The sequence below is a fragment of the Chrysochloris asiatica genome, unplaced genomic scaffold (genome assembly GCF_000296735.1).
Source record: "Chrysochloris asiatica unplaced genomic scaffold, ChrAsi1.0 scaffold00004, whole genome shotgun sequence".
In the NCBI taxonomy this organism is placed as follows: Eukaryota; Metazoa; Chordata; class Mammalia; order Afrosoricida; family Chrysochloridae; genus Chrysochloris; species Chrysochloris asiatica.
Window position 1 is genome coordinate 12776933 of NW_006408522.1, and position 9527 is coordinate 12786459.

The window sequence follows — 9527 nt, forward strand, 5'->3', positions numbered from 1 at the left end:
ATCAAAATGTTAACTTGTTTCTTTTCTGTGAGATGAGATTCTGAATGCTTTCTATTTTCTTCTTTTTATTTTCCTGTATTTTAAAAAATGTCTATAGAATACTTAAATTGTGCTTATAATAAAAATAAACATTACTTAACAGAAGAATGCAGAATAGAAGTATATCGTAGATGGCATTCTCACTGAATTCCAGATACAATTCTTGCTGGGATATGTCATATAATTGGCAAGGGGAAATCAAAGGATATATATAGTTTTTAGGTTTCTGCATAGTAAATAATTTGGCTGGCCTTTGTTCCAAGTTCCTGGGAGGTAACCTCCAAATCCTTGGCATTTCCTGAGTGATTGGAAAATCTTTGTTGTTTGTGGTGGGCCTTTCTATAGTTCATGTGAACAAGATGGCTAAAGACGGGGACTGGACATTCGAAAGACCAGTCATGTGGTTAGTGGTTTGAGGCTTTAAGCTATGAGGTATTAGCTGGAGATAGTGTTCAATCACATGACCAATCATGCCTAAGTAGTGAAGCCTCAATAAAATCTCTGAAAATGTAGTCAGCGCTTCCCTGACTGACAATATTTTGTGCCCAGCGATGGATGTGCCAGGAGGGTGACATCCCTAGGGATTTGGGATCATGTAAGCTTCATATTTGGGTCCTTTCCAGAACTCTTCCTCATATGGTTGTTGTGATGAAAAAAATGAGATAACACAATATAAAGTGTTTACTCAGTACCTGCTTCATGGTAAGCAATATATTTTTATTAATTAAGAATAGAACTTATTGAGGTAGAGAAAAATAAGATAAATTGTTTTCTTCCAACTTTGAGATTACGCCCGGGCTCTTGGGAAGACTGGTGTATGCCGTGGAAGACGATGGCATTCTCCCTGTGCACTTGCTGTTCCTGTTCTAGGCAATGGTCAACCCGCTAATCCTGATACAGTCCCTGTGTATAAATCTGCTGCCCTTAGGTTGGCTCTAACCCATGGCAACCCCATGCATTACAAAGTAGAAGTACACCGTAGGGCTCTCTTGGCTGTAAAGATCTCCAAGTCTTCTTTCCAAAATGCTGCTGAGTGCATTTGAACAAACATCATTTCAGTTAGTAGTTGATTGCAAACGGTACCATCCAGGAACCCCACCTTGTGTGTAAAAAACAAACCAATCCCAATCCATTGTTGTCCAGTTGATTCGGATGCATAGTAACCCTAGGAGACAGATTGAGGGCCCCACAGGGTTTCCAAGGCTGTAACCTTTTTGGAAGCAGACTGCTACATCTTCCTTATGTGGACTGACTGGTGGGTTCAAACTGTTGAACTTTCGGTTAACAGCTGAATGCTTAACCACTGTGCCAAAGGGCTCCTTTGCCTTGAATACTTATTGTTTTTGCTAAGTTCCATCAAGTGTGTTCCAACTCATAGTGACCCAGTATAGGGTTTCTGAGAGCAGCTGGTGGGTTTGAACTGCCGACCGACCTTTCAATTAGCAGTCCAGTGCTTATTTTACAGTGCCACACCTTGCATATTGTTGCTATTGTTAAGTGCCATTGATTTGATTCTGACTCATAGCGATCCTGTATACGGTTTTTGAGGACTAGCTGGTGGATTTGAACTGCCGACCTTGAGGTTAGCAGTCCACTGCTTATCCTACAGTGCCACATCAGTACCCCTTGCACATAGTAGATGCTCAATAAACTTTTGCAGGATGAACAAACTGACAATTTGTTTGGGGCTAATGCATCAGTATGTGTATAAATGTCTAGAAAAATGAAAACCACCTCTGAGAATTCAAAACCTGGGTTTCAAGCTTTGTCATGGGAGAATTCCTATGGAACCTCAGATAATGGTAACTGCCCCTGTGCCATCCATCTGTGCATGAGGAAGGTGGAAATCCATCATCTCCGTGATTCCATCTACTAGCTCCCAAGTGGTGCCTTTTCCACTGGAGGCTGGGAGCTGCACAACCAACTTAGCAGCAGCTGTTGCTGATCGTATGCTGCCAACACACCAGCCGCAGTGACCTGGTGTGCCTGCATTGCTGGCTTTCTGGATTATTTACACAACCCCACCCTTTGGCATAAGCTAATGTCCCCATCTGGGCTTTCTGGTGGGTTTGCTCTTGTACCTGGGGATGCTATTACTTGGATTTCCTTAAGAGCTTCTCTTTGATGCACCAAATGATTGTGTTGATGTTCAGAACAATAACCAAGCACTAAGAGTTGGTTTTCAGGGCGAGAGTTTTCTGCTTTAAGTAAGTGTTAGCTCAGGTAGCATCTCGCGCTGGATACATATATAGGTGCGCACATTCTCAAGCTTAGGATACCATAGTTTGATGGCCTTGAAACTTTGAGATTGTGGGTGAGCAATAGAGAACTATGGATCCATGCTTGTTGATTACAGAGGCAGATAATCTGGCCTACTATCTCAGAAATCTTTGGAGAAGTCTGACACTATCTGGTGCCTGTCATGGGAATTCTGTAATAGTGTGTCAAAAGGAAAGGCTTTTCAAAGACACAGGGCATAGGAATTGGGGTGGGGAGGAAAGGCATTGTGGGAGGACTGGTGTGAGGTTAACCTCCTAACAAGGAGGCAAGGTTTCTTGCAAGGCATTCAAGGACCGCTCGCAGCAACTGACTTTCAATTCAGTTCATCAGGTATTAGTTGGAGGCCTATCTTGTGCTCAGACCACTGCAGCTGGGGATAAACCAGTGAAAGCTTAATTGAATAGAAACTGTGACTAATATTTATTGTGCGTTTATTCAGCCAAGTGCTTGATGTCTGTTATCTTATGTAATCCTTACAACAACCTCACAACTATTATTATCTTATTTTATAGAAGAAGGAATGGAAGTACAGAGAGGTTAAGTGACTTCCGAGGATCACACAGCATAACTGGTATAGGAGCCCAAGCTCCCTGGTTCCAGAACCTGAATGTTTAAATACCTGAATGTTTATATACCCTGAACAAAAAGCTGAAATATGGGAAAAGATTTAAGTTCAAAGACATCATAACAGAATTACTTATTTACAAACAAACCAGAAATGCCCTAAGTATTTAGTAACAGGGGAAGAACAAGGAGAATTTTGGTAATGGCTGTTTAGCCCTTTACTATGTCCCAGACACACTAATCCTTCTGCATAATGACCTCATTTGTTTTTACAACAACTTTATAAAGTTCTTACTTTAACCTCCCTACCACATCATTTTACAAATGAAGAAGCTGCAGCTCAGGAAAGTTAAGTAACTTATCTTATGTCATGCACCTAATGCTGCAATTAGAAGTCAGTCTGCTGATTCTGAGTTCATAGTCCCAACCATGTGATATACTCTTATGAAGCCTTTAAAAGATATTTTTGGAAAGATTTCAATACTTATGAAAGAAGTGTGTGTGTGTGTGTGTGAGAAACCCCAGCCAGAATATACAATATCTAGTATGAGAGCAACTCTATAAAACAGTATGCATAGAAGTAGGAGAATTCACAAAAATATTGACTGTACTTTTCTCTAGAGTAGAGATGGAGATCATTTTAATTCTTTTCTTTAAGTTTTTCTGCAAGTTCCAGATTTTCTACAATAAGCATTGTATCCAAAATAAAATCTGATTGGGGGAAAAAAAATCCAGATGCTTTTAAGAGTATTTAAAAAAGAAAGCAAGAGACATTGAAGCTGTGGTCCTGGCTTTGGAAAAGCTGGGAGCCTGGGAAGCAGCACCTTCTGCCTTGTTCCATGGGCATTAGTGTCTATGTCTAATCTTTTGGAAGGCAGTTTGGGGCAGAGTTATGCTGGTATCCCCACAACAGAACAGCACATACTTGCTGTTGTTAAGTGCCTTCGAGTCGGTTTCGATCCATAGCGAATCTATAGGGTTTCCAAGGAGCAGCTGATGGTTTTTGAACTGTCGACCTTGTTGTTCAAACTGACCTTGTAGTTCAACTCAACCTTTCAGTCCAGTGAATTATCCTACCGTGCCAAACCAGAACTCCACAGCCATATTAGCTGTCTAAAGAGTACTTGACCAGCTCTTTGTGTGAAGAACAATGTGGAACATATATTGTATTAAGCCCCCTAATTGTCAGTTGTTGTTATTAAATGCCGCCAAATTGATTCTGACCCACAACAACCTTGCATAGGGTTTCCAAGGAGCAGCTGGTGAGCTTGAACCACTGACCTTGCAGTTCAAACAACTTTGCAGTCTAATGCATTAACCCACAGCACCACACTAGGACTCTAGTAGGAATTTATAAAATAGCTTGTATTTGTGGAGACCCTACTATGCATCCTGCAACACAGTCAGTGTTTTATACCGTGTATATACCAGTGATTCCTGATGTGGTGCTACAGGGTAAGCACCGGACTGTTAACCACTAGGTTAGTGGTTCAAACCAGCTGCTCCTCAGAAATCCTATATGGTTGGTTATGTGCCGTGCCGTTGGTTCCGACTCATAACAACTCATAGGGTTTCCGAGGCTGTAAAATCTTTATGGGAGCAGAAAGCCTCATCTTCCTTCTGTGGAACCACTCATAGTTTCGAACTGCTGACTGTGAGATGAGCAGCCTGACTCAGAATCCCTACATTACCAGAGTATGAAACATGATGATTCCACAGTTCTGGGGGAAGGTGCTTGTGTGCAACTGGAAGGGCAGCTTTGATGACTGCACAACCTTCTTTAGCCCTCACCTATTATGGGTAAGAATAACCTGTACCTCAGGAGCACCTTCCTGGGGCAGGATTCACACAGAAAGTCTGAACCCCCCAAAAGGTACAAACCATGAGGACTTTGAGAGAGAAACTTCTGAAGGAGCCTGCCCTGTGACAACTGAAGAACATTCCTGAAAAACTGCATGTTTGCCCAGAGAATCCTGTTTTATCTGTATTTAGGGAAATTGCTTTTTTTTTAAGAAATCTTGAAATGAAATTATTATTTTTAAATAGAAAAAGACCATCCATACTAAGAATTAATGTTCTCCAGATTTTGATTTTCTTTCTTTTTTTTTTTTTTTTTAAACTATTTGCATATCATTCCCCTCCTCTAGGACAATGACATTATTACAAAGATTAAAGGGAAAAGCGTGAGTAATTTTGCTCACTTCACCTTATGACATGTTTAATTAGGATTTAAAAAATGATTTGGAGGAAAATGCTTTTGATCTTCTGACTGCAAAGAGGCTAGCATAACGCGTTCCCCAGTCTGGCAGGAGACATGATTTCAGGTCTTAAAAAGATAAAAGTATGCAGTAGTCCATTAACCCAGAATGAGATCAGCAAACTCCATGTAGAGAAGAGGTGAACGACGCGTGGAGTCTTCTTCTCACTAGAGGATTCTCCTGGGGTTCAGGTACCCTAAAAATCCTGGAGTCTAATCCTATGAGGATGGTCCCTGGGCCACTTAAAAAGGGGAAAATAAATTTTTTTTTCAGAAGGTCACCAACTGTGAGCATCAGATTGTGGAATTCATGAAAAGAGAATCTTCTTCTGTCTCATGGACAAAATGATTCAGACTCATTAGCTATTTGCTCTGGGAGATATTGTGAGTCTGTTTGCAAATACTAATGAGGTCTATTTTTCTGGGTCTTTCTTTTTTTCTCATGGAGACAGTAAGAATGAAATCGCTTGTGTTTTCCTAAGGTGTCGGTAGGGTTTGTTCCTCCATCTGTAATGCTTCTAACCTGAAAGGAAAATTAAACATCAGGACATAGAAAGGCCCAAGGATGGTGTCCGGGCTGGCTAGCACATGTTAGTAAGGTAACTGGATGAACACAGAGCAGGCTCAAGAGAGTAAGAAAAGGGGCACCTGTTTTTGTAAATACAGATATGTTATTGGCAACTAACAATATATATAAATTTTCCAATATTATATGTACTCAGGCTGTAGAATTTATTCTAATCAGTTTTTAGAAAAGATAAATACATCATTTTGACACAATCTCCTTGCTTTTTCGATACACTTTGTCCATCTGTCAACAAGCTTTCATAGTCCCTTATTAAAAAATGTTTGAGGCTGAGCTATGAGTCATGAGTGCACCATTGTCTTCACTTCTTCATCAGAGGTGACTCTTTGTTCTTGAAGGGTCTGTTTTCAGGGGACCAAATAGGTGACAGTTCAAAAGTCCAATGGAGCAAAATCAGGACTTCAGGGAAGATGCTCTAACACCTCAAAATGAAGTTTTTTTTTTTAGAGTGTCAATAGTGTGGGCAGAGGTGTGTGTATGTGCATTGTCATTCAAGGTCACAATGCCCTTGGATAGCAGTCTTCTGATTTTCATCAGAAGTTTAGTTTTCAGCTCTTCAGTGAACATCTCATTGTAATGAGCACTGTTGATTATTGAACTTTTTTCCTGATGCTGTTCCTATATTGGCCCTTGAGAATCCCAGGAAACCGTAAGCATCAATTTTCCAGCTGATGGTTGACTGTTGAACTTTTTCTTGGTCGGCGATTGAGGATGTTTTCATCCACACTCTGCCATTTACTTTCAGGCTCGTAGTGATGAGTCCATGCCTTGTCACCAGTAATGATTTTTAAAGAAACTTTTACCTTCCTTCGAGTATTGGCCCAAATTTTGTTTGCAGATGTCCAAATGCTTCTGTTTATGCTCTTCCGTGAGTTGTTTCAGTACCTTTCTCAGACAAACTTTCCAAAACCCAAGTCTGTGGTGGATTACTACACAGGCAGAGCCATGGCTGATTTGCAAATGATTTGCCACATAATCCATTGTCACTCGTCTATTCAACAGAATCATTTCACGTGCATGCTCAATGCTGTCATCAGCTGTAGACATGGACAGGTGGTTTAATATAATCCAAGTGTGGATAATTTTTTACTCACCCTCATATATTTATCTCAAGGAAAAAGATGTCGGTTTGAGGACTAAAGTGCCCCTGACTCAAGCCATGGTATTTTCAACAGCCTCATATGCATGTGAAAGTTAGACAATGAATAAGAAAGACCGTAGAAGAATCGATGCATTTGAATTATGGTGTTGGAGAAGAATATTGAAAGTACCATGGACTGTCAGAATAACAAACAAGTACAGCTAGAATGCTCCTCATACATCAGGGTGATGACACTTCGTCTCTCATACTTTGGACTAGTTCCTGGAGAAAGACATCATGCTTGGTAAAGAAGAGGGTCAGCAAAAATCCATCCCCCAATGAGATGGGTTGGCACAGTGTTGGCAGCAATGGGTTCAGGCATAACAATTGTGAAGATGGTACAGGATTGGGCAGTGCTTCGTTCTGTTGGAACTGACTCGATGGCACCTAATAGCAACATATATATTATTGGTGGTGGTGGTGTTAACTGCTGTCAAGTCGGTTCTGACTCATAGAGACATTGTGTAGGGTTTCCAAGGAGCAGCTGGTGGGTTTGAACTGCTGACCTTGCAGTTAGCAGTTCAGTGCTTATCCTACAGCATCACACCAGGACCCCAAACAAACATATATGTGTATACATTTATTCTGGTGATTACATTAGGACTAACAGTATTGCCCCATTTATGTGCGGCCCTGTGTTATGAGATGAAGTGCCTGTATCCTGTCGGTAGTTCATGGTTAACTGTCTAGGGGTGGAGATAGGGAAGTGTGTGTGTGTGTGTGTGTGTGTGTGTGTGTGTGTGTTGAGGGGAGGTGGTGGCTGGGGAGTGTTATGTTGTGTATGTGGTGAGAAGGCTAAGGAGTCTTGTGTTGTGTGTATTTGAGGGATAAGGGACATTGTGTTTTTTGTGTATGTGTGTATGAAGGGTAAGGAGTATTGTGTTGTGTCTGTGTGAGGGTTAGGGAGTGTTGTGTTATGTGTGTATGAGGGGTAGGATATGTGTTGTATTGTGTGCGGGGTAGGGAGTGTTGTGTGTGTATATGGGTAAGGACCATTATGTTGTGTGTATTGGGTAAGAAGTATTGAGTAAGTGTGTGTGAGGGATAGGGAGTGTTGTATTGGGTAAGGAGATTTGTGTTGTGTGTAGGTAAGGAGCGTTATTTATATGTGTGTGTGAAGGGTGAGAAACATTGTGCATGTATGTGTGAGGGGTAGGGAGCGTGGTGTTGTGTAAAGGGTAAGGAGTGTTGTATGTGTGTGTGTTGTGTTGATTGGCATCCTGATACCAGTTCTTTGTGCTTGGCGGTATGTGTGCTTCATGTGTAGCGTAATAAGAACCCTCAATTGAGTTCTCTCTCTGTCATCTGCTAACATGGGGTCTTGAACAAATCATAACCTCCCAGAACCTCAGTGTTCTCATCTGTCAAGTGAGGAATAAAAGCTCTCTTACAGGCTGGGTGTGAGGATGTGACAAGATGGTGTATCGAAAAGTGACTGGTGTTAACCCATTGCTGCCCATTTCCTTCCTACATGCTTGCACTGATGCGGTGAGGTTTTGTTTCAGTTTGAATGGTTCTTCCCTTATGCTGCTATGTTGTCCACTACCCTCACTTTGTGGTTGTGGAAACTGAGGCCCACTTAGGCTTTGTCACTAGGTGAAGATCATAGACACGGTTGACACTGATGTCAAGTTTCTGAACAATCTGTATCCACGTTCCAAACCTGTATCCTTCCTATGACACCCAGGGCTTCCTCCTGAACTCTCCCTGAAACTCAGTGAAAATCTTCCAAAGAAGGAGTCGAGAAAAGCCAAAGGCAGAAGGACTCCCTAGGTCACAGCTTAGTTCACCAACTAGAAGAAATGTATGTTCTCACAGACTGCAATGAGCCATGAGAAAGTCCCCGATGACTGGGAGAGGCTCAGGGTGCAGGGAAAGGAGATCAAGGGGCAGGAAAGAAGAGAGTCCAAAAATAGGACTGGAAAAGAGGAGTGGAGGCAGCCAGGAAGCAAAAGAGATGAAACACAACTGAAGTGGTTGTGGTGTGAGAGGGCACTCAGTGGAGGGATGATGGTCCCCCCCCCCAGAGAAGGCCACATGTGGAGAACAAGGAGCAAGGGCAATGGAATCTGAGTCATCTCAGATCCAACATTGTGTTTGCTATTCACACACTGTGTGACCATGGCTACCCGGGCTGAACATTGTAAGGAGTCTATAGAAGAATCCCAATCAAAAGGGGGGGAAAATGAGGAATAGAATTTCAAATTGTCATGTAATCTTTTCTGTTGCCATTAAGGCTGGCTGTTGTTGTTGTTATGTACCATTAAGTTGGTTCCCACTCACAGCAACCCTGTGTAGGATTTCCAAGGAGTGGCTGGTGAGTTTGAACCACTGATCTTGTGGTTAGCAGTCCAGTGCTTATCCTATGGGAGGCCCTTAAGGCTGGGTGACTCCTGAAACTAAAGCCCTGAGATAACCTTTAAACTTTAAACCAAAAATATCTCCTGTAGTCGTCTTTATAACAAACAACATTTTGGCTTAATTAGTAAAGAAAGTCTGCCTTGAGCATTGTGCTCTTTGGAAGATCTATCTGAGATCAAATTGACAACAGTGACTGTGGTTGTTATGTGCTATGGAGTCGGTTCCGACTCATAGTGACCCTGTACAGGGTTTCCAAGGCTGTAAATCTTTACGGGAGCAGAAAGCCTCATCTTTCTCCC

The 9527-nt window shown here is 41.8% G+C and overlaps 1 protein-coding gene across 1 annotated transcript in view; it reads right to left on the reverse strand.

Moving 5' to 3' along the window:
* Nucleotides 1–9527, reverse strand: part of LIPC (lipase, hepatic) — a 48244-nt gene that overhangs the window by 7703 nt on the left and 31014 nt on the right. The gene's annotated exons all lie outside the window — the stretch shown is intronic.